A 25,446-nucleotide genomic window follows, 5' to 3' on the forward strand; every position below is an offset into this window, starting at 1 on the left:
ATCAGTTGGATATGGAGTATTGTGTGGTTTCTGATTTGTATGGCTGTGTAGCAGCATTTTTTCCTGATGTTTCTCTTGCATCTGTAGGTGGCATCTTCAGAGCCCATAAACCACATAACATTCCAGTGATTCTGGCCATGAAAGCCTTTGACAACACAATTGGATATGTTTTCGTGCCATTTTGTTTTCCTTGTGCATTTTTGATCATATTATCACCATCCTTTGTTTTCTTAGCATTGTGTACCAAGATCCTGCATTAACCATGTAGGCATGTTGTCATAGCTACATTTTAAATCCCCATTCAATCCCTGAAACATATCTTAAAAGTCAGTCAGCTGCCTGCAGCAGTGCAAGTTTGTGTAGCTGAGCAGGGTGTTACAGAACAATAACCAGCATGTCAGGCTGTGAAAAATTGCTGAAACAGGTCTCTGCAAGGACCCTTGTTTCTGGTACCCTAAATGTTACTCACTCTGTGGACATGTTATCTTGCAGTATCCTGCTCAGTTGTATTATGGACTTCCATTGCTCTGGATGGCTGACTGGCTTTTCTGGTATATTTCAGGGACATTTGCAGTCATAGCAATAGCGGCATACTTCTGAATGAGAACATGGAACAGGATGTCCTAAGCTTAAATTGAAACATCATACCTGACTAACAGGATGCTGGCCATGGATTGCAGGAGCTTCCAACTGGATAGAAGAGCAACGTATTTACTTCAAGATGGGTGCGCTATCACTATTATCACCCATCTTCAAATCACATTCAGTGCATTGCAGCGATGAGCTTTCCCTATTGTTGCTGTTATCAAAACTGTCCATCTTCATTTTGTGAGGAAGAGAGTAGGAACAGTGCTGTGTAGAGGAGTGCTGGGTGTGCAAAGTATGGCAGTCTAAAGACCCAGCTAGCATACTTTGCCTGGCTCTGTTCTTCATAAAAACTAGGCACTAGGGTCAAATGTCCTTGGGTGCATCACTGTAGAATTATTCCATTTTGACATCACTTATCTGCTATGGTTCAATGCTATGGAATCATTGGCATTGCAATTTGGTCAGAAGCCAGCACTCTTTGGCAGAGGCCTTGAAAAACTACAACTCCCATGATTTCATAGAGGCTGGTTATGAGTTAATTTTATTTTAAAAAATCAATAATTGCCTTATTACAAAATAATAGTGGTTTCATCTCTGTGGATTTTGAGCTAAACGTTCTGTTAATAACAAGCCTGTTGAGTTAAGCAACTGCTATTTCTTTCCATTAGGATAAATGACAATGTGCTGAGTGACTGAGAGTACCTCTCGTACTAAGTATCTCTTGAAGCCACAAGCAAACTTCCTTTGTGAAATGCTATAAAGTGAATGCTAAGGTGTGATTATTGTTATGGATTTTCTTTTTAAATGTTCTGACCCAGGGCAACTACTCTATCTATTTCTGATATTTTCCACAGTTGAAAACACTATAGCTTGTGTGCAGATAGCTTCATGAAATTTTCACTCAGTTTGGGGGCAGAGGAATATTTCTCAGGGGGGTGGTTTACTTTGTTCCCCAGGTGTAGCACCACTGGCAGTGGCAATAGTTTGTTTCATATCTATTTTTGCTAGTGCTGTATTGGAAATTTTGCCACCATTTTGCATCTTTCTAGTTCTTCCAGCCTTGCATCATTCTGGGCCATTATGGGGAAAGTGGAATTAGGATTGCCCTGGAATTTTAAAGGTAACACCTTAAACCTCAGAACACTGGTAATATTGCAACAAGGGACAATAATGAAACAAGGGACAGACCTTGGTGATGTTAATAAGCACAACATATTTAATATCAAATATGGCATTCAAACTTTCTAAAAAGGTCAAACTAATGGAGAAACTAAGCACCCTCAGAAAGGCAATGCTCTCACCTTGCTATTACTCCTCCTCACCTCGGAGCCCCTGGTGGTGCAGTGGATTAAACCCTTGTGCCGGCAGGACTGCTGACCTGAAGGTTGGGTTACTGACCTGAAAGGTGCTGCTTTGAATCTGGGGAGAGCGCAGAAAAGCTCCCTCCATCAGCTCCAGTGTTGCACCCTTAGACTGCAGAGACACCTCAAAACCACACTGGAGCCCCAGACTATAAGTAATGCAAGTTGTTTATTGAAGAATATATGTAAGCAATAGCAAATCAACGTTCAAAGTTTTAGTCCACCAGGTACAAGAAACTTGAGAAAATTGAAGCAAGGGTCCATGAAACTCAAACACAAGAATAAACTTCAACAAGGTATCAAAATTAGTCCAAGGAACAGGATCAAAGTTGGAACAAAGAACAGGATCTTCAACTGGAACAAGGGACCCAAACTGCAAAACTTTCGGGAACAATGACTGGATAATCCAAAATTCTCCAAGAGCAAGAGCAAGAACAAGAACTGGAACAAAACTTGGCATAAAAGTCCACAGGAACATCAAACAAGATTCCATGAAACATGAAAGAAGAGTCCATGAAAAAGGAACACTCTTGATGATCAAAGTTACCACCTCTGAAAATCTCTCTCAGAAGTGGTACCTCTTAAAGATGGAATCAAGGCTTCTTTTTGTGGGAAGTTTGCTCAAAACCCTTTCTCATTAGCAACTGTCTGCTCCTTCTCAAAACCACCCTTTCTTGTCTCTGTTGACATATTGCTTTCTTTCTGTCAACCTCATCACTCTTAACACAACTGGAATGCTCATCTGCCAAGAGATAACTGGAGCTTGACTCTCCCAAGGAAAGCGGTTCAAACTGTGTGCTTGAAACCATTATCTTCTTGCTCCCAGAATCCTCAGGAACAAACTCTGGTTGCCCAAGAACAGCAGCCTCATCCAACTCTGGCTGCGTGGGAATCCTAGGCCCCAACCCAGATTCAACAGACTGGTCAGGTGCAAGTACAATCACAGGCTGAACAGGCCCAACGTCAGGCTCGCCTCACAGCTCAGGTGCAGGCTGAGATACAACATCCAGCTCCCTATGCGGGGAGATGAGAGAAACCTCTCATTAGGATGTTAATACATCAAAACATCCAGGCATCCCCTGGGTAATATCTTTGCAGATGGCCAATTCTCTCACACCAGAAGCAACTTGCAGTTTCTCAAGTCACTCCTGATACGAAAAAGCTTGAAGCTTTGAAAAGCAGGGCTAGGTCCTATGAGCAGAGTAGTGACCATCATAAAAATGGTGGAGAATGCTTGAAGAAAATCTGTAGGGTAATTTCTTTTTCAAGGCGGTGCGGGGAAGAAAGCAGAGGAGGAAAGGAAAGACCTCAGCACTTTTCCAAGATATAGTCTAGGCTCCAGAGACAAACATTTCCATAGAGTTGAATGCAATGTTCAGACTGTTCACAGCCACAGAACCCAGCCTGTAGCACAAGGCCTCTTGTGCCTCGCTAATTAATGTGCATCATTTGCAAGCCATCCCCAAATCTCTCCAACGGGAGTCAGCTCCATTAATCAGCTGAGCCCTGCATGGGTCTCTTCTAATGCTGCTCTTTGTGCCAAGGAGAATGAATCATGGAAACACAAATTAGAAGGAATCTTTCTTCTTTTCATTTCATTTCCAACACTCTTTGTGCCAATGTGCTAATGGACGCAGTAACATTAGCAACACACGCTGTCACCTTTATGGGTGGGTTATTGCTTCGGATTTTTACATTTTTTGTTGATGCGTCCTCCTTTTTTGTGTGTTCTATATAGAGATTATTCTACTGGCTGCAAAGTGTGGATTTTGTTTTTTGTAAATTTAATTTTAATATACAAGATATTGGGACACTGTCTCATATCCCTCATGTTTGTTTGCTTGTTTCAATAAAAAGAAGCATGTCAAGGGATTCCATCTCTGGATTCAAAAAGGTATTTTACTGCAAACTGGTACAGGTTACATTGTAGTAAGGTGGCTATACCCCTCTGAAAGCATAGTGGAATGGAAGAGCAGAATAAGAGGCGGATGCATATGCTTTCAGAGAAGATTTTTTTTCCAGGAGATGTGTGTGCATGCAATAATTTTTAGGGAAGAGAATATGAAAACACTGAAGTCAGAATGCAGGTTTCTTTTTTCAATTTAGAAGTAATTAAACATTTCAGCTGCAGAAGTGGATAGCTTACTTATTTTGAAATTTGTATTGTTTTAATTTTAATTGTGTATTTAAATTTATTTGCATTTACCTTTTTATGCAATGTTTTTCATAATTATTTTCTTTTTTTAAAAGCTGCCTTGGGTCCATTTAGTGGTGGAAAGGCATAAAATAAATGAATGGATGGAGTCTTACAAACATTTGTCTTTGTCCTTAGCTCATCCTTCCTAACTTTTAATACTGTAATCTCTCATTGTTAGCATGTTGCAAATGTTGATTAAGTTCACATTCTGTCATGTAGCACTGGTGAAATCATAAGCACCAAGCGGGCCAAAAGTCAAAAAGATGTTCTCAATGTTTTTAATAACTCTGTTATTTTTTATTTACAACACCATAGCATCATGTACAATATTTATATTTAGGACTCCTTCATAATATCTGGCCCACCCTGTATATTTAATCTGAAATAGTAAATGGAATGTACTCCTAGATATCTTCATCGTTAGGATATATATATATATATATATATATATATATATATATATATATCTCCTAACGATGAAGATATCTAGGAGTACATTCCATTTACTATATATATATAATCTATGGAGTTTGCTTGTGATGATTCCATTTTTTGAAGTACCTTTCCACAAGAAATGCTCTTGTGGGGTTGCCACCTCTACTGACCTTGAAGAGCTGTCCAATCCAAGTGTTGTTTGAAGACACAGAAATATAAAAAGGATAATAAGGGTCTTGGAAATGTCCCTCAAGAATGAGAAGTCTGAGCAGGCACAGGGGTCTCTTCCTCACAGTTTTTTCTACCATGATGAAATGTGTAGCCAGCCCTCTGTGTTCCTGGATTATGTACTCACGAATTCAACCATCCATGGCTCTAAAATATTTTTTTTTAAATCCTAAAATCAAACCTTGATCTTTCAGTTTTATACAAGGGACACTATTTTACTGCACCGTTGTATATAACAGGCACTTCCATGGAACTAGAATTAAACTCCTGTAGATATCAAGTGCTCACTGCATTTAATTTTTGCTTAAAAGGCAATACAGTAATTATTCCTAAACTGGCATGTGAATTAGCACATTTTATACAACTTTTTCTTCTCTTTTTGGTGATTCCCCGCTCCTTTTTTTTTAGGGTAGGAAATTGGGGGTAGGAAAATCAATTCTCCCATACTACTCAGTATGGTGTTTCTGCTCCTGCTGCAAGTTGCTGTATTTGCAACGGGAGAAATGTGTTTGTTTGTCCTCATCTGGCAGCCAGAAAATATCAAAATAATGATCTTCCACCAGAGCAAAACATTAATGCACAGCTGCGGTGCGGGAGGTCCTTGAGGATGCCGTGCCTCACCCAGAGCATATAGTGCATCTACATTGGGAGAGATGTTGAGTTAGCAAACATGCAAACGAGCATGAAAATGAGCTAATGGATTCAAAGTATGAGCTACAGTAACTGGCAGCTTCTTCCCATAAATATGCATTAGCTGCCAAGCTATCATTTGATATTTAACAAATGGGGTAAGTTTGTCATTCTCTGTCACACATAAAATATAGATCCCCTTGTTCTCGTGGTGTAGGAGGACTGTGACATTGTTCCCAGAAGATTCTGAGTTTCTAAGCAGTCTGTAAAGATTGTACCTATAGGGATATTCATCTCTGCCACTCATTTAATACATGAAGCCCTTTATTATTGTTTTGCCACACTGCCAACATAATTCCCTTGAACAACATAATCAAAATGCTGGGACAGCATAAGGTTACTGATGACCTTAACAGTGTTGGAATTGTGCCAAGGCCATGGTCTAGAACTTATTTTGAGCGTTTATTGTATGATGTGGGTATAAGAATAGCACAGCTGGGTCAAACCAAAGACCTATCTAGTCGAACATCTAGCTCATGGTTTCCAGCAACAGAACCACACCGCATATCACCCTGCATGGGATACAGAACTGTAATGACTAGTCGGTAGAATTGTTGTTTTATTTCTTACAACACAAAAAAATCTTTATTGATATTTGTTCATTTTTAAAGAAAACATGCAGACTCTTCTCTTTTTTCACATTTTTGCATATATTCAAAATTAGTCCCAAAACTCTGTTTATGACTTACCCCTCTTTTTGATGCACCAAGCAGATATGAGAACATTGTCAGAGTAAGCATCAACCATTTGCATAGAATATGAGACTGAAGAAAAGATGAGAAATGGTGCTTTGCCTATTGTGTGGAATTTGAGTTTCAGCTCCAGTCTTGCAGGCAAGTAAACTAAGAGGTTTACAGATGGCTGCATCACAAAATTTGCAGATTTTAATTGTTCCTCACACACCATGCACTACATGAATGTATAAAATGTAAAAAAAATTACCAGTTATCAGGATCTGTCAGTTTGCTTGTTTTTTTAATTTCTACCTGCAATTCCCCCCTGTTTGTATAGTTAAACACCACAGCCCAAATGTGTTCAAAAACATCCAATTTCTTTTTATTCTATTCCAGTACAGCATAATGTATCCCTATTTCTCTGCCTCCAGTCTGTTTACATTTGGAACAACATTAGCACGCCTTCTGCAAAACTGTGTTCAAGTTTGATTAGCAATCTCTCAGTGAAGCATGATCTGAGTTCACAAGTTATCAACAAAACTTAAACAACCATTTGGATTTTCTTAAGAACATCTGACGCAGGATCTCAGAGGGGACTGGCAAGAGATATCTGAAACTGAAGCAACTGAGTTCTCTTTGAATTCAGATGTGACAAGCATACTACCCAGTCATTGTAGTTCTGTATTTTCCACAGCTTTATTCTTTAAAATCACTTTGGTTGCATGGCCTGTTCTTTTCCTTCACCTTCTGTTTCATGCTTGGGCTGACAGGCAGAAATCTACTTGGCTGCAAGCTAGGGATGACAGCTAGGTTGAATTCACAGGGTCTATACTGAATCAATTCAGGAACGGAACAAAACTCAAAGTTATAGGACACAGAGATCAGGGTCTGTGTTGAGGAAGGAATTCTGTGGCATGGTAAATATTTGAGATTTATGAGAGAAGTCAGCTCTGAAACACTGTATGCAAACTTCCCGCAACCCCCCAATGCTTGGGTCTGAAAAGAAGAACCTTGTCTTCCAGGATCTTCACATTACTGCTGTAGAGCCATCTAATAAAATGTACCTCTTTGAAAACTTCATTAAAATGTGTGCATTTTAAAACCATATCAGAAATATGTTTAGATCAGTATGAGTAATGTGTGCAAATGAATTAGAAACACTGATGAAATAAAGGACCAAAAGCAAGGAGACCCAGATGGAGACAACAGTGGTATTGGGTGCTCTATCTCTGAAACATAAGGTTCTTGGGAGCATGAGAATTTGAGCTTCATGATGTGAATTTCAGCTTAGCAGTAGTTAGTTCACTTGCTCCAAATGAGGGTCTCCTCTGGGTCTTCAGATGTTCTCAGAATGCAACATTGGTCATGCTGATTAAGGGAAACTGGGATATGCAGTCCAACAATTCCTGGGGCCCATGATTCCCAACTCTGTCTTACTTGTTCTGTATCTTCAGGCCTGTGTCCCATGTAGCTGCCCCGGGTCCCTGCTGGGAGATGGTGATGGGGTAGAAAAATAAAGTTACTTATTTACTTACTTACTTCTTCATAAAGGTAACTGTGTTTGTGAAATCTTAAAAGTGCTTTTGGAAAGAACTAGCTGGCCATGAAATCCTTCTGAGCTGTTCTCCAAACTTTGGTAGAGTTCAGCTTATAATGGGCATTTGAGTTTGTCTTTTGTGAATACCCAGTTCTTGAAATTTGTTCACATCCCTTCTGATTCTAAAGCCAGCTGTACTCTTCAGCCTCACTCCCTGGTCTGCTGCCAACATGCTGATTTACTCTTCTGAAGAGTTAGTCTGAAGTGCTTGCTTCTTTGAGCTTTACCTTGAAGCTATTGATGAATACACACTAAATTTAATTTGAGGATTAAAGTTGCAGAGGCTATGTTGACGCATTCAGGTTTTTCTACCTGATAAGAACAAATGTGTTTGTTTATTAAGTGGGCAAGTAAGATGCATGATGTCCTTAGCTGGCCATTTCCCTGCTTTAAAATGCTTAGCATTTGCAAATGACAACTTCTTAACAAATGTAACTTTCTTTAATTACGTCAATTTTTCTTCAGAGATAGTTGGTGGAGATGGTTTCCTGAGAATTGGGTTTCTTTTCCTTTTCAGAAAAAAGAAATAGATATTGGTTTGTTGGATAGAAGGGTAGAAAGAGGAATGTGTGGTTGGAGGGGTACAGAGAGAAAGAGATTGATACAGAAAATCAATTTTTGTCCCCAGTTGCTCTTGCTTTTCCTAGTTTGAAAAACCAAACAAACCCAAAAGCTCTCCCACTAAAACCAGATGTCATGTTTTATTCTATTGGAAATTACTACTATTGGAGACTCTCATTTCAAACATTTTGATAGAGGACGGGTCTGTGAGATCCTGGGTGGGATCCAGAAAGTTTTGAGTTTTTTTGTTTTTGTTTTTTTTTGCTTAACAGCATTGAAATGAGAGTTTGAAAAGAATAGAGACCGATGGGTATGTCCATTTTCTATAACATTTTTGCATATCTCAGCCACAGAGTTGTTCTCTCTTATTTCCACATTGGTTGAAGAATCTTCCTTGTAAATTCCACAGAGAATCTGTACAGATGGTTGTATGCATCTGCCTATAATTTCTTGCAAACACGTTTCCCTAAAACCCTCTTTTTACAGTTTTCCATATCCATATTGCATGCATTTTGATATATATACTATGAAAATAATCAAATAATTTCATTATAAAATTTGGCAAAATATAAAAGCTTGTGCTCCAGTTCATATTTGTTGCTGTATGCCCTCAAGTTGGTTCCAACCAGTGGTCACCTAAAGGAGAACCTATGACAAGGTTTTCTTGTTAAGGGTTTTCTTGGCCTTTGCTTTCCCTCTGTTGTATGTGTCTTGCCCAAGATCACTCAGTGGGTTTCATTCAAAAACCTGATTTCCAGAATTACCACATAACACTTAAATAATTAAATGATACTGGCTCACTCTTAGAATCATAAAATTATAGAATAATAGAGTTGGAAGAGACCACATGGAACATCCAGTCCAACCCCCTGCCATGCAATAAGAGCACAAAGTACCCCTACAGATGTCCATCCAATTTTTGTTTAAATAATAATAATACTTTATTTGTAACCCGCCCTATCTCTCCAGGGGGACTCAGGGCAGTTTCCAAGAAAAGTGGCAAACATTTAATGCCAAAAGAGACAAACAACAAATGAACTAAAAACAATAAATAAAAACAGTCACTATGTAAAACTTTTAATAACTAATAAAAATAACCAAAAATATTACAAATTAATGACTTGGATAAACAAAGTGTAACACATCACAAACATTTACCACATAATAAAACTAACAGCTAAAAGGCATTAAAATATGGGGTGAATTACAGCAACCAACAGGACTGAGGTAGGTTTCCAGTATGTAGACGAGGATATATATAAAGATGTACTAGTCCTCCTCCTCTCCATAAGCCAAATTGCATAAGTGGGTTTTTAAAAGCTTCTTAAAGGAGAGGAGAGAGGGGGCCACTTTTAGTTCTTTAGGGAGGAAGTTCCAGAGGCAGGGGGCAATCACGAAGAAGGTCCTGTTTTTTGTCCCCACCAACCTCGCTTGAGACGGGAGTGGGACCGAGAGCAGTGCCCATGCTGGTTTGTAGGTGGAGATGTGGTTTTGCAAATAATCTGGGCCCAACTGTTTAAGACTTTATAGGTAATGACCAGTACTTAGTATTTAGCACAAAAGCAGACTGGCAGCCAGTGGAGCTGCTGAAACATGGGAGTCATTCTCTCCCAGTACAGAATTTCATCTCTGAAACACAGTTGCAGTTTCTGAACTATCTTCAGTGGCAGCCCCACATAGAGAGTGTTGCAGTAGTTCAAATGGGATGCGACTAAGGTATGGACTACCATGGCTATATCTGGCTTATCGAGGTAAGGGTGCAGCTGATGCACATGTTTTAATTGTGCAAAGGCACTTCTGGCCACCATCAACATCTGGGGTTCCAGGTCAGTGATGAGTCCAGGATCATCCTCAGACTGTGAACTTGTGTCTTGAGTAGGAGTGTGACCCCATCCAACACAGGCTGTAACCCATATCTTGACCCACCTTCCGACTGACCAGGAGTACATCTGTTTTGTCTGAATTTACCTTCAACGTATTAGCCTTCATCCAGCACATATTAGGCCAGCTAAACAATAAAACATGTACACAATTAAATGGGCCCCTATACTTTGTAAAGAGGGCTGTTTTCTGTGTTCTTTTCAAAGAGTCCATATTCCCCAAGGCCAACTGAAAGAAAATTGTCAAGAGAAGGATGGCATTTTGAACTGGACTTTAATTTGGGTCTGATATATCTCTCCCCCCCCCCCCTCAAATATGGTTCTCAAATGTGAGACTGAGTTCAATTGGAAAATATAAAGTAAGAACTGGAGAGTAAAATCGCTAAGACAGCTACATGAAGGGGAGAAAGTTGGAGAGGAGAAAGGGACAGGATGAATGAAGATAATTGTGACATGCAGATAGCTGCTTCTGACTGAAGTTAAGATTCAGTTGTAGCACTCCAATTTCAGGCTCCCAACAAATGGGTGGAGAAAAAAAAGTGAAGTCTGAAGAGTAAAAAATCCCATGATTGATGTGAGCCCCTAGGGTAGCCATTTTATGCTTATAAATTTATTAAAGAACCCTACAATTTCCAAGGCCTCAAGTCAACATTCAAGGCACATGTCAGTAATTTAACTGGAACAAGTTTCTACATAGCAAAATGACTGCCCTGTAACGTTAATGGTTCTGTAGAAAGAGGGAATTTCAACAGGAGTTGCTTGTCATGCAACTAGATAAAAGCAATGCCTGCTAAATCCCCTCTTATACAAATAATTAAAGTTACAGATGCTGTATCTAGTTTTCAGTGGGAAAAAAGGCAGCAACTCCTGGCGATAAACACTTTGCTCAACTTGGAAAAAAGAGATTCTGGGTGTGTATCCACACTGCACTTATGGAATGAGATTTGTAGTTTGGTTAGGTACTTAATATTCTGTAGTGCATTCCTCTTAAGTGCATCATTAGGGCTCTCTGACAGTCCACAGTGAATTGTTAAGTGCCTTTCAGATATTGTAGACTCCAGGATTTCATAGTAGTGATATAAAAGTTAGAGTGGTATCGAAGTGCTGCAATGTGAAGTGTGAATATATCTTGGGAGTTGTTTCTGGAACAATATGTTTTATTAGTTTCTGGCCAGTGGAAAATATTCTACCCAGGGACAATTCTTGAATGGAGCCCAAGTTCCTACTTTACACAGTTGTAACTTTAATAGCATTGGGCATGGACGATAAAAGGGAAGAAGGACTTGACAACTCATGCTGCTGAGGAATTGTATGAAGCAAATGTGTGATCGCTATACAGAGGATTTTGACTTTGTCTGTGCTAGACCAAGGTCTACTCACGGTTATTATCCACTTAAAGTTACCTCACCCTTCAACAATGAGGTCACTGGAATTTCTTAAAGATAAATTCTGACAACTCTGACTAAACTGATTACAGGTCAAGTGCTACACCTATAAGGAAAGATGTGATGCAGTGAAAAGCAGATACTATGTGCTTACTGGCAAAGTTCTTGGCAGGCCATAGGCACACGAAGGTGAGAAAGAACAGGGGCTGCATTAGACAGTATCAAAAACTTTCTCATCTTCAACAAGGGAAGCCTTGAAACGGCTGCTGCATACTCCTGCAAACCCATCTACTAGACTCCCAGCTCCACTTATCAGCTAAGCACTGCTGCCTATGAATGAAAAATCCATGAGAGGCAAAGAGAGGAAAAGTTAATGTAATATTAAAACTAGAAATATCCAGTCTGCCAAATAGAAATGCCCCGCTGTTTGATCCCATTTACGGGAGTAAGGTTTTATATCAAGGCATCTTGGGTTTTAAAATTACACGTCACATGTAATTTTGCAGTATGAACATGGAGTGTTCTGTTAAGTGGAGAAAGTAACAGCTCAGCTCCATGTGTTTGGACTTGACTAATAGGAAGACTTCCTACAGAATGGAACCTAATTTGGCCAATGGCCAGCCAGTTGAGATGGACTACAGTGGACAGTTTCAGAGGTTCACATTCATATTCAGTATTTAAATTTTGTTGTTCCTATGCTCCTTTTAAAGTACAGTTCTTCTTCTGATGAGGCAGAAGAGTGACTATGATTGTGCTGAGGAGAGCTTGGTGAAAATACCTATGAACATATGATTATCTATGTGTATAAACAACCAGTTTGAGACTAACAGTATCCTTCATTGGTCATTTGTGTATGACTGTAGTATTGTCCATGTAAAGAGCATAACCTTGTGATGTTCACCAGCTTTCCAAAGGCCCTGAATTCCTTCCTTGTTTTGTAGTGGAAAAATATGTTTTTCATGTGCAATAAATTCACCTGGATGTTCTTTCTAGAAATGCTCTTTCTAGGGCTCCCCACCACCACCCCAAAAATAGACATAAATATTCCAATTGACTTTAAATGGTAGGTGAGAATAACAAGAAGTCACTTGTAGCTATACAAAATAATGAATCTGATGTTGAGGTCCCCCAGAGGAGGTCAAAATGGCACTTTGACACTTATGATGCCCCAGAGCTAATCCATCCCTAATATCAATGGCTCATTGAGAAAACACTAAGCTACACTGTGTATTAACAATTGTGTAGGAGGCCAATTCCATGTATTTTTGTCATGATTGTCACTGACACAGAGATAACACAATATTCTACCAAAAAAAACCCCATATACATATGGTTCCTGCCACTTTGAGATTCTATGGAGTCCTGGGACTTGCAGTTGATAGAAGGGTATTCAGAATTCTTAGCTGTAAAAGGTCTAATGCCTCAGCAAACTACAATCCCTATGATTCCATAGGACAAAACCATGGCAGCTATAGTATAATAGTGTACTAACTGTATAGTATGAAAGAGCTGAAGTTCAAACTGTGGAATTCATCATCATACAATGTAGTGATGGTTCCCAAATTAAGTTGGCTCTGTAGTTCTACAGTACTGTAGAACTGGTGAAGTTTGACATTATTTTAACTGCCATGGTGCAATGCTGTATACAATCATAAGAGTTGTAGTTTGCTGAAGCATCAGCACTTTGGGGCAGAGAAAGGTAAAGAACTTGTAAAACTACAACTCCAATGATTCTATAACATTGAGTCATGGCAGTTAAAGTAGTGTCAAGCTGCATTAATTCTACAGTGGAGAATGCACTCTGTCATCTTTAAAAGGAAAATTACACAAGCTCATGGGAAATAAGACTGCCTACAGGCTATCACTGTATTTTCCAGTATTGGAGGCACTATGTTTGAGGGGCACCCTCAGCAGCGGAAATTACTTTTAGTAAATGAGAAAATGTTACTTTCCAAAATTGTAACTACAGTAAGAACCAATTACTTGGAGCTCTCTGAACTATAACTGTAACTAATTATTAATCAAAAGTCACCTTCCTAGCTCTCATTGAGTCAATGATTTTATGCCAGAATGTGTGTGTGTATGTGTGTCTTAATTTCAATGAACCATGTCCGCTTTAAGGGAGGCTATTTCAGCACCCCTCTGTCCAGATGTGGGAATTAAAAGAAGGCTAAAATCTAATTTGCCAACCTTACATGGAGGAACAGTATTCTCCTATGCCGCAACACTGCTGCTTTTCTTCTGTGCCTGCTTTGCTGCAGACTTTAATTAACTTCCCTGGCTGAGCAGAGCTGTTGCTAATGAAGCAGCTAATTCCGAGAGCAGGGGGCATGTGCTATCCATTTAGTGTATCCGTGTGATTATAGCACCCCATAAGTCACCAGATTTCCCTGTGAGTTAGTTCTCTTTGATGATTATTAAGATTTAAAGTATAATTACTCTCTTTCTCACCTGGGCCTGTCCATTCAGAGTTCAAGTGTACCACTTGTCTCTCACTTCCCATTTCCTCCTAATGTATTTATGCAAGGCAATAATGCTGAGTTTCAAGATTTGCTAGATCCAATTTAATATGGAAAGTGGAAGTAAGTTGTGGAACAAAGCAGATGGCGCCTCAGTTTTGTTTCCCAAAACGTCACCCTCAAATGGATTCTGACTACAAATACAGTACTAGGAGAATGTTGGAACTGCACAACATTATGAACTGAATACCTTCTGATCCTGAAAAATCTAGTGATAGATGAAAGAAACTTTTCTCATCTAGAAACAAAATCAAAATAAGGATTAGGTTCAGGACTAGGGGCAATGTCTGTATTTTCTCTCATTGGACTTCATCAGAGAAGCGAGGCGGGGGGGGGGGAGGAGAGGGAACTGTCTTACCCTGTTCCCTACCCTCTTTCTCCATCTTTCCCCCCGTTTTCTCAGATCTCATGGAAATGAACTCCTGGTTCCGTTTCCATGCACTGCAGTAACGGAGCCCCACAGAGTCCCGCCAGAAATGCCTTTATGTCATGTGATGGTCCATAATCAAATGCTTGCCACTGATATATAATAAAGTAGGCTGGTAATCCCTATGATCCTTCAGTTTAACACTGTATAGGTAAAGGTAAAGCTTTCCCCTGACGTTAAGTCCAGTCGTAACCGACTCTGGGGGTTGGTGCTCATCTCAATTTCTAAGCCAAAGAGCCGGCGTTGTCCGTAGACACCTCCAAGGTCATGTGGCCGGCATGACTGCATGGAGCACTGTTACCTTCCCGCTGGAGCGGTACCTATTGATCTACTCACATTGGCATGTTTTCGAACTGGTAGGTTGGCAGGAGCTGGAGCTAACAGCGGCCGCTCATTCCGCTCCCGGGGTTTGAACCAGGGACCTTTCAGTCTCCAGCTCAGTGCTTTAACGCACTTCACCACCTTAACACTGTATAGCTCTATGTAAATAAGGGCAGGAATTCCTATGTGACAACCACAGTTCAAACCTGTCTACTGTGTTGCTCTTCTGTGACAGGAATACACAAAGTCTAGACAAGCCAGCTGCTCTCACTCCTTTGCATCATGGCCCCTAACACTGTGCATAGTGTGGCAACTGCCTCAGATGGTAAGTGTGGGAAGGTGGCACAAATATAAATGTTGAAAGAGAGAGAGCTGCATACCACCCATGTTAAGAGACACAGTCTGCCATGCCCCCCTTAAGCAGCTTTGAGGGATAATGGACAGACAATACATTCTTCCATAGCTAATGTTGACAAAATGTTCAAGGGCTAATTCAATAAGCTTTCATACACATAATGGGATGGGATATCTTCTTCATCTCAGGTAGCTACATATCTTGAGAAAGTTCTGGATGGAGAATGGGGAGATGATTCTTTGCAGTCTTTCCCCAAAGTCTTATTTTCTGTATTCTATATTATTCTCCTCTCATTTTCTTGGTCTGTATCCCATAACTTCACAGATTCTTGGGCATTCAATAGCTCAAGCATGCAATTGCCTTTGAAAACACTGGAATTGAAAACTAGTAAAACATGCAACTAAAGTGTGTGTATGTAATGGGTGGCAGCCAGATTGCTCATCAGAGTGGTGTACAGGGAGCACACAACCCCCTGTTACATCAGCTCCACTGGCTGCCAGTCTGCTACTGAGCCCAATTCAAAGTGCTGGTTTTAGCCTATAAAGCCCTAAATGGTTCTGGCCCAACTTACCTGTCCAAACATATCTCCCTCTATGGTCCACCTTGGAGGTTGAGTTCATCGGGGGAGGCCCTGCTCTCAGTCTCACTCCCTTCGCAAACGCGACTGAAGGGGATGAGAGACAGGGCTTCCTCAGTGGTGGCCCCTTGTCTGTGGAACTCCCTCCCCAATGAAATCAGATCAGCCCCCTCTCTCCTGACCTTCAGTAAAATACTTAAGACGTGGCTTTGGGACCAAGCCTTTGACCAGTAATTGGAGCAGTGCAATAAATGACCACAAATTAATGTGATTGACAAAAGGAACGGCCTTGGATTATGATTTGAATTGTATGATATTAATTGATGTTTTTAAAAACTGATGTTTTAACTGCTTAGATTTTAATTGTATTGTTTATTTTATGGACATATTATGTACAGCATCGAATCACTCCCTGTTGTAAGGCCAACCTGAGTCTCCTTTGGGGTGAGAAGGTTGGGGTACAAATGTGGTAAATAAATAAATAGCCTTCCTGCAAAGCATGCCTTCCCCTTTTCCCTTCTCTTCAGATTGTCTTTTTTTTTTTTTTTGTCTGAAGCACTTCCTGTCTGGAAAACAACTGAGAAGACATGACATGTGTTTACAAAAGAACTAAAGCTTCCAGAACACTACCAAGGAACTTTGCTTCCCAGGGTGACATCCCATCCAAGAGTCATGATGAACTCTGCAAAGCCCCGAGATGATGCAGCTGCAGCTTCCAGATCAAGACAGGCTTTTCTCAACCCCAAGGCTTTCCTGAACCTGGCTTGATTTGACACACTCAGCCGTGGGGCTCTTTCATGCTCACTGGAGAGAAAAAAGAGTACCAAAGATGGGTTGTCATTTACTGGGATGCCTGCTGCATCTAGTGCATCCAGCCAACCATTCTAGAATATGGTTTTTATGAAATACAAAGGAAACAGATCATGAATTGACCCCATCTGTGAGAGTTTTAAGTTCTAATACAGCAAAATGTGTGCACCAGGTCATAATCGGCATGGGCAAACTTCAGTCCTCCAGGTGTTTTGGAGTTCAACTCCCAGAAATCCCAGTCAGCTTACCAGCTGTCAGGAATTGTGGGAGCTGAAGTCCAAAACACCTGGAGGACCAAAGTTTGCCCATGCCTGAGTCATAGGTATAGTGTTGTTCTCGTTCTTGCATGTCTTCGTGTCATTTCTGGCTTATGCTGAACCCATCACAAGGTTTTCTTGGCAGGATTTGTTCATAAAGGGCTTCTCTTTAAGAGAGAGTTCTTGACTTGCTCAAGGTCACCCAGTGGGTTTCCATGGGATTTGAACCCTGGTCTCCAGAATCTACAAAGCTTAAATCCCTAAAGAGCTCAAGACCCAGGTATTGTTCTGAAAACAACACAAGCACAATAACCCATGGTTGGCAGATATCTCTGATGTATTTGGAAGACAGCTAACAAAATGTCATTATTTAAAGGAGAAATGTTCCTACTGCTATTCTCTTAATTTAATCTAAAATCCTATTCATGCTGTTAATCATGATCTTGGCCACAGGTGCATTGTATATCATCTTAATCCAGTTCTGAAATGTCAAAGTGGTATTAAACAGATTTGTAAAGAATATATTCAGGAACAAACTTAATTTCCCAGCTGTTCTTCTAGAACCATAACTTTCTTCTCTATACAGTAAAGTCTGTACGGGCCTCTATTATGTAGGATTTCTGAACCCAAAGGAGATGAAGCCTTCACATATTTTTACATCTGAGAATACTATTTATGTTTGAAACCCCTAAATAAAACATAACCTTAGTGCAATATTTGTATAAAACAGAACTTTCAAACTTTCTGCTCAATTGTGCTTTCACATAGAGACATCAGATTGGTGCAGGAAGTATTGGAAGATTTATGTTCATCACTGCATAAGGGTCTTGCAAGTTTTATGGTAATTTTCCCCTAGTGCAAACATTTAGTTAGCTACTCCAGGAATTTTTCAATGTATGTACATCTCTAAAGAGATTTACATGAACAAAGTGGATGGGTCATACATATATTCCTTTGTCAATGTCAGTCTGCTTTCTTAAATGCATCCCTGAATTCTTTGTTGCCTACTATTTTACCACTCCTCTTGAGAAAAGACTATAAAGACTAATAAATTGTACTGAGTTGCAATCCAAGTAGTCCTTTGCTTTTAAGGGCATCCAAGGATTTATGTCTGCACATCAACACATCTTTGCCTCTTAACCTCATCAGTACTTTCTGCTTCTGTGTCAATGTCTGGCCTTGGAAATTCTCCATTTGAATTATTTTTCAACTTTTGGAGTATAATTCCTGTTGCCAGTGTCAGCGCCAACAAGGGGAGGAAGGAATCTCAGCACAGAAATCTTGAAACTACATCTGTATGCATATTAAACAGTGCTACAGTTGCTGGTTTAGGTTGCTTTCAGCCCATGACTGTAGACTTTCCAGAGTTTCTCTCTGCTCACCACTTCACTTCCCTGTTCTTCTTCCCAAAAACTTTTGCACTGTCTTTATAATTACCACCTGTTCATTGAAGGACTTAGTGGAAGGCAGTGGTCACCAGCCTAGGGAAACAATGAGCTTGGAATTATAGTGGAAAGGTCAAGGAGTATTCACATTCACTGTGTCTGTTCTCCCATTCACACTGCAGAGCTATGGCAGTTTGACACAACTTTAAGTGCCAAAAGACTATCCTACAGATTCCTGGAATTTATAGTTTGTTGTGGTGCCTCATCTCTCTGACAAAAAAGGATGAATAAAAACTACAGATCTCAGAGTTCAATAGCAGTGAGCCATGGCAGATAACATTATGTCAAATTGCTACAGTTTTGCAGTGTAGGTACTGGGGTGTGCAAATCTTTATTTTTAAATCGTAAGTCATATGCAATTTGTAAGTTTTGTTTATACAAGCAAATATTAAGAAACACCGGGGGGGGGGGGGGCTACACAAAAACGTAAGAATCAGAACTCATCCAATACTTTTTTGTTTGAATTCAGTAATACTTAGAACTTTCATTTTCAGCAAAAGACTGCCATACCTCTTTAAATTAAGAAGAAATAGGCTGCCTCCTGCCATGAAGAGAGGAAAGCAGCAGGGTGGGATGAGCTGAGTGAGCTGGGAAAGAGACTGAGAGTGCACAGAATTCTAGTTTGGGAAGGCGAGGAGTGCCATGGCAGAGAATTCAAAAGACCCTGAGCTAAACTACAATAGAAAGTGAGAGAAATCTACCCCTCGGAAGGGAAATTCACTCATGAAAGAGAGGGGGAAAAGTGTTTCCAGGATAGATTGCATTGTTTCCATAACAAGCCAAATTTTTCAAAATCCAATTATCACAGGGACAGAAAGTGAGGTGAAATCATCTTAATTTTTTGTTACTATTTCGTTAAATAATTATGCACATGGGGGAACATCTGGGGCTCTCCCCCCCCCCTCATTTTAATGCTGTTGGAGTGAAACTTATGAAAACAATAGAAAGTAAGGCCAGGAGCAGGAAAAGCAGGAGGGCAGGCTGCCAAAATTCCAAACTTTCTTATCATTTGGTATGTTACTTCTGCCCTGCCCAAACTTTTCAGTAAAAAAAAAATTGCTTCTTTTTTCAAATTGGAAAGATAAAATTGTAAAACTGACGGAGTCTTCCATTTATGAATTTCAAGAGCAGTTTTCTCAGCCCAAAAAGGCTTTTGGCTGGCTGAAACAATTGTTTGTGTGGCTTTTTGCTCTCCACACACAAATAGGGCAACACAGCCCTGCAAGATGGATGGATGTTGTCCTTGAATTGACTGACTTGACCTTGAAGGAGTTGGGAGTGGCAGCAGCAGACAGGAAGTTCTGGCTGGGCTGGTCCATGAGCCACAAAGAGTTGAAAGTGACTGAACGAATAAGCAACAGACCTGTAATCCCTCAAAGGTTGTTTGTCTAAAATGCAGAAAATAAAGGCTTATAACAAGGTGAAACAACTGTTTGTGTGTGGGTTTTTTGCTCCCCATACACAAATAAGACAGCACAGTAGCCCTCAAAGATTGTTCACTCACCCCAAAAAAGAATAATTAAGTAGCAGCACAGCAAGCCCTTGCCTGCCTGCCTACAGCATGCAAACAGCGCTATTAAGCTAAGCTCTCCTTTCCTCTAGCTCCAGCCAAACTCTTTTCCTGAAAGAAATGGACTGGACAACTTTCAAAGATTTTCTAAAGAAATAAAGGAATTGGATTTAAAAATGAACTGGAAAGAAAAGGAAGAGAAGAACGGAAGTCATACCTTTCATTTGTTTTAGGCCCCTCTTCCTTGGCCTCAGCCAAATTGTTTCCCCTACCCATCCCCAGCCTCCCTCATTTCCCCTCCCCTTTCCCCATTTCCCTTATCCTAACTCCCATCCAGCCCAGCCCAATTCCTACCCCACTCTCCCCCTCCCACACTATCCCCTTAGAATTTTATCAGTAGCGTAATAGAAAAGCATCTTTTTTTTAAAAAAACAGAAGAGGTCTCTAAAGTCACGAACCCACTGCCAAGACTTCATCCTTGGAAGACTCGGCCATGAGCAATAATAGCCTATGATGATGATGAGGCTGAATGTAAACATGATCGATTAAGTAAGCCATGCAGATAGCAAAGATGAGCATGCACAGTTGTGTTGTCCATAATTTTTTTCTCATGCTGATTACTAAAATGTGTGCACTCAATAAACTTCTCCCACTCACTCTAAAAAAAAATCCTCTTTTCCTGCCCAACAGCAACTGGAGACGGCTGGAATTAAAAGAGCAATGGCCGTGGCTTTGCCTCCGCCTCCTCTCCCCACTCCCTCAGCCCTGATTGGCTGAGAGACATGACTGCAAATTTGGCTTCACCTCCAGGTAGTGCTCGATTACTCTGTGAATTAGAAGCTGTGTCACAGAAAGTTATGACATTTACATAACTTAGCAAAACTCGTCAACGAGAGTTTTGATTCTTCAGTTTTGGGGTGGACACTGCTTGCGCCTTGTAATATTGTATTGCATGTATGAATCTAATGAATTATAAATTACATACAACAGACAATCAAAATTTTGCACAGTTCTAATAGATATATGTTTTGGCTGGAGATGCACTATAAAAAATGTACCTCTTCCAACTAACATACAAATTCAACTTAAGAACAAACCTACAGAACCGATCTTGTTCATAACTTGGGAACTTGTGATGACTCATGGGCCATGTAGTCCCGTTCCAAGTGCTGTTGTGACAGATGAAGAGGAAAACTTGGGTTTTCCACCATTTCAGCCAGAAAAGGAACTTTCCCAGCCAGAAATGGAACCCTTGCACCTGCAGGAGGTTTGTCTTCCAGAAATCTGCCAAACAAGCCCTGAGTCAAAATCTCCCCCTTTTTCTCGCCGTAATTATTATCTCCAGCAAAAAGGAGTGCAGCAGGCTAATCGCAGGAGCTTGAGAATTGCAGCAAAGCATTCAGATGATTAAGCCTGCTCCCATGAGAAATTTTAGGGAGTCATACATCTGGACACAGAGATTGACTTTCGTTTCTGGTTCCCCAGAGAAGTGTTCTCTGGTGGGAAAACGAGGCCCTATTTAGGTTCCTTGCTCTCGAAGGAATCTTGCGGAGTCAATTCGTCAGCTACCGGAGCAGCGTGTGTGGACAGCTACTCCTGCTCTCAAGCCTTTGTTCCTGTTCCAAGCCTTCGTTCCCAGCCTTGTTTTCTCCCCGGATCTTGCCTTGTTTCCCGGACCTCGCCAAGTAATTACCACGGATCTTGTTCTTGCTCCTCGTTTCCTTGTTGCCTTGAATCAAGCTTTGTGTTTCAAGAATCAAGTTATTTTCTAGCCTTGCTCAAGTTCACGGACTAAAGGACCTTGTCATCTCCCCTCACTTTGCTTGGCAAAGTGAGTGTTTCGGTTATTGGATTACAACTTTGGACCTTAATATTTCATATTGGACATTGTTTCTTGGGACTAATTTTGACCTTTCCTGAAAGGTCTATTTCTGGACTATTTCATACACTTGCTTTTATTAACTTTATATATTCCTTCAATAAAGATATTAGATAGATTCTGGCCTCTGTGTATGGTTATTGGTGCTCTGCAGCCTGGGTTGTGACAGAACTGCCTGTAATGGCAAACCTCTTTAATACATCATAAATATTATTTGCCTAAGTTTTCTGTGACTTCAAGTCTGCTTTTTTTCATGGCATGAAATGCATAGAAACCATTTACAGCTGTTGGGCATTTAGAAGGAAATTCTGACTTTGTTGAAAAAACATAGAAAAGAGTAACTGTGTCTTATCTGTTCAAACCTTTGCTTTTTTTACATTAGGAAATGGATGACAAGAGGTGAGAATAGAGCATTCCACTTCTCACCAATTTAACTACATTCTGAACTCTTAAATAGATTGCACATATATGATGAATCTGATTCATTCCATGCGACTATACTGCTGAAATAGATCTCAATATAGTTTATATGCCAATAAAGGTCTGCCATCATTTTTACAAATTAAAAAGTCAGAACACTAAATTAAAAAGGGATAGGGAAGGGGAAAAAATTCAAATATAAGTCCTTAACATTACAAGCAGTTCTTGAAATATTTATTTACTTGAACTATATCTCGCGGACTTCCCTAGTGAACAGCTTGTTTGTTTATATTTATGTTCTTCTTTATAACTGAAGATATACGAGATGTTCTTAAAATGACTAGCTGTAATGACAGTAGTATAGATTATTCTTGTTGGTTTCTTTCCATAGATAGCTCAAAGAGTTGAAAGGGAGAATGCAAACATTGCTTTCAGCAAAATGATCAAATGTCAAGGAGAGGAAGAGTAACAGTCATATCCTCATGCTTCAGGAAAAAAGGATAAAGTATGACCCCTCCATCCACAAGGCTTGTGTTCTTGGACTTCACGTGGATATGAAACCACATATTAACCGCAAACCCAATAGAAATGAAGGACTTATGGATCACCAATACCATTGTGTTGTGCTTGAGGACCTAGAAAATACATAGAAACACCATATTTTGTTGGAAGTGGCTCCCCCCCCCCCCCAGTTCTGTTTTCTGGAAAATTCTGGAAATTGGGAGAGGGGTGCCGTTTTTGTTTCAGTAAGATTCGGTCCATTGACACCAATGGGGAAAATTTAGAGGCCCATTTCTCTATAATTCTTAGGTTTATCAGGATGAAACTTGCCTCACTTATAGGTGACATTTATCACTGTAAGCCTGCCAAGTTTCAGAACATGTTACTAGTCCATTGATTTTTGGGAAATTTCTAACATTTTTTGCCATTCAAAGAAACCACAAAGGGGGGGGGGGTCTGGAAACTGAAGTCCGGTGCGCACCACAAGAGGAGAAGAGAATGGACACAGTCAACCAGGCATCTGATTGTCTGAGAAAGAAATGTGAGAAACACACAGAGAGAAAAATCTCAACTACCATCATACCCCAGGAGGGAGTACAGATGCTCCTTCAATGCCTGCGCCATGCAAAGTGCTGCTGGGAAAGCGAGTTACCAGTGGGGCCCTCTCTGGAGGAGAGGCCTAGGGAAGCCTTTCCTGTCATTTACTCTCTTTCTCTCTCTCTTTCCAGCCTTATTTGTCTCAAGTGTTTGCTCTGCCAGGGGGAGTGGGCTTTGAGAAAGGATGGAGGAGGCTGCCGAAGAAGAAAGAAGAGGAGGAACCACTGCCACCAGGCACCCGCATTTGCCTGATTTGCAAGGCTGCCCACACACCACAGCCTCTGTCTCAGGTAGAGTGCCACTCAGCCCCATTGCCCCCATTATCCAAAAGATCTGGCTGCTCATGATCTGTTTCAGTTAAGACTTTGACTGGAACTGGCCTGGTCCGTTTTGCCAACTCCTGAATCGCCAAACGGAATTCTGCACATACCTAGCCTGTAATAAGAGAAGGACATTAATTTAGTATTACAAAGAGCTCACCAAATTACAGATGTGATTTTTCACTAAGCTACTTCTCAAAAGTAACTATGAGCAATTTCAGTAATTTTCTTTCCACTGTGAAAGTTTTTTAAAAACAAAGAATTTTCAAATGCTATTTGCAAGCTAGGGCTTATTCTGTGCAAAATTCACGTTTTGTGCAGGACGCAGCATTTTCCACGCAGGAAGTAGCATTTTCTTTGCGGGAAATAATATACCAGTGCAAAAATATTAATTTGTGTGAACAACATGCTTTTTTTGCCCCCAAAGCGCAATTTTATACGCAAATCAACCAAATGAAAATTTTTATGAAAAAAGAAATGTACTTTGTAATGTAATTAATTTCTGTGCAGAAATTAATATTTCTGTATTGAAATAGTATATTCCATGCAAGAAAATGCTGCTCCTATACATAAAATGATTCATTTTGTGCAAAATAACCATGAGAAAATTTTGGACAAAATAAATTCTTAACTGCAAAAATTCTTTCAGTCTATGATTTTCCTCAATATTCAAAATATGTTTATCATTTTCTTTTCTGAATATTCTTTTTATTCTTACATGGAATCTTGGAGTCAACCTCTCTGGCCAGCTGCAAACCACAGCTTAGAAAAATTACTTTTTTGAATTGCTTTGGTATCGTGGTAATTGTCATCTATCTGTCTATTTGTTTAATATTCCTTTCTCAGTGACCTGGATCAAAAGTGGCTTATATCCTATTAACCCAAAGTACATGAAAAAGAGGGGAGATTTCCCAAATCTTTAGTAAGCAGCCGTGCCAAGGAGCTTAGAGAAGCTCTCTTATTTGTTTTTTTTTGGATGCACCTTGTTTTAATTGGATATAAACCACCTTGAATATAGGCATAGGTTAAGTGGATATTACACAGGCTAAACATGATGTCTTACCTTTTTAAAACAAGCCATTAGTGGTTCTGTTCCAAATATTTTATCTTGTATAAAATGGCTGTCCCATTGGACTGCCTGACCACAGTCAGGAAGTTACCATTCCAAGGTCCTTTATGTGGGCCCATGGGTATCATACAAATTAGGCTATAATTGGTCTTTCTGTAGCCTCCCAACATGTACAGTAATCGCTGGGAGAGTAATAATAATAACACAGCAAAATCTTGCATTCAGTTGCTCTTCTCTCCCCTTGTGCTTTAATAGATGCCTAATGCCTTTTTTATGTTCACCAAGACTTCATTAGTTTAAAAATTAGCATCCTGAAGTAGATGTTTGCCACCAGTGACTGACTTTCAATTGCCGGCAATATGCCAGTTTAGTGATCCTTCTTTTTTAAAGTTGTTTTTAAAATTATGTTTGCAAGGCATTGCTCATTTCTTGCATGGAAGAGTTAGATTGCTAATTATGAAACAGAAGCAAGATGGTCTCCGTTTAAACCCACATAGGGTGAATGTCTTTTCTTGGGTTCTATTTTTCAAATACAAAGACATCCCTCCAACACACATGCCTTTTCCTCTCTCCATGACTTCTCTTCTGCTAAAAAGCTATATCTTGTCATCCATGTCAGTAAGGCATAGTTAGGAAATCAATTGGACTGGTAATAATACCATCTACCTTACACACTGTTAGACTCAACAGGGAGCCTCTAGAAAAACTGAGGAATATATATATATATATATATATATATATATATATATATATATGTCTTAGGTTCATTGCAACTTACTGGTCTATAGGATCAATGTCTGTGTCCACCTAAACTATAAATTCGTCTACAGAAATAAATCACCC

The 25,446-nt window shown here is 40.0% G+C and overlaps 1 long non-coding RNA gene across 1 annotated transcript in view; it reads left to right on the forward strand.

Moving 5' to 3' along the window:
- The window catches only part of LOC134299636 (uncharacterized), a 90,153-nt gene extending 72,218 nt beyond the window's left edge, over positions 1-17,935 (forward strand). The window contains exon 3 of the long non-coding RNA XR_010006868.1: positions 16,352-17,935. This is a non-coding gene — a long non-coding RNA (uncharacterized LOC134299636). The remainder of the gene's footprint in view (positions 1-16,351) is intronic.
- Positions 17,936-25,446: the final 7,511 nt, after the last annotated feature.

Source organism: Anolis carolinensis, chromosome 5, assembly GCF_035594765.1.
Source record: "Anolis carolinensis isolate JA03-04 chromosome 5, rAnoCar3.1.pri, whole genome shotgun sequence".
NCBI lineage: Eukaryota > Metazoa > Chordata > Lepidosauria > Squamata > Dactyloidae > Anolis > Anolis carolinensis.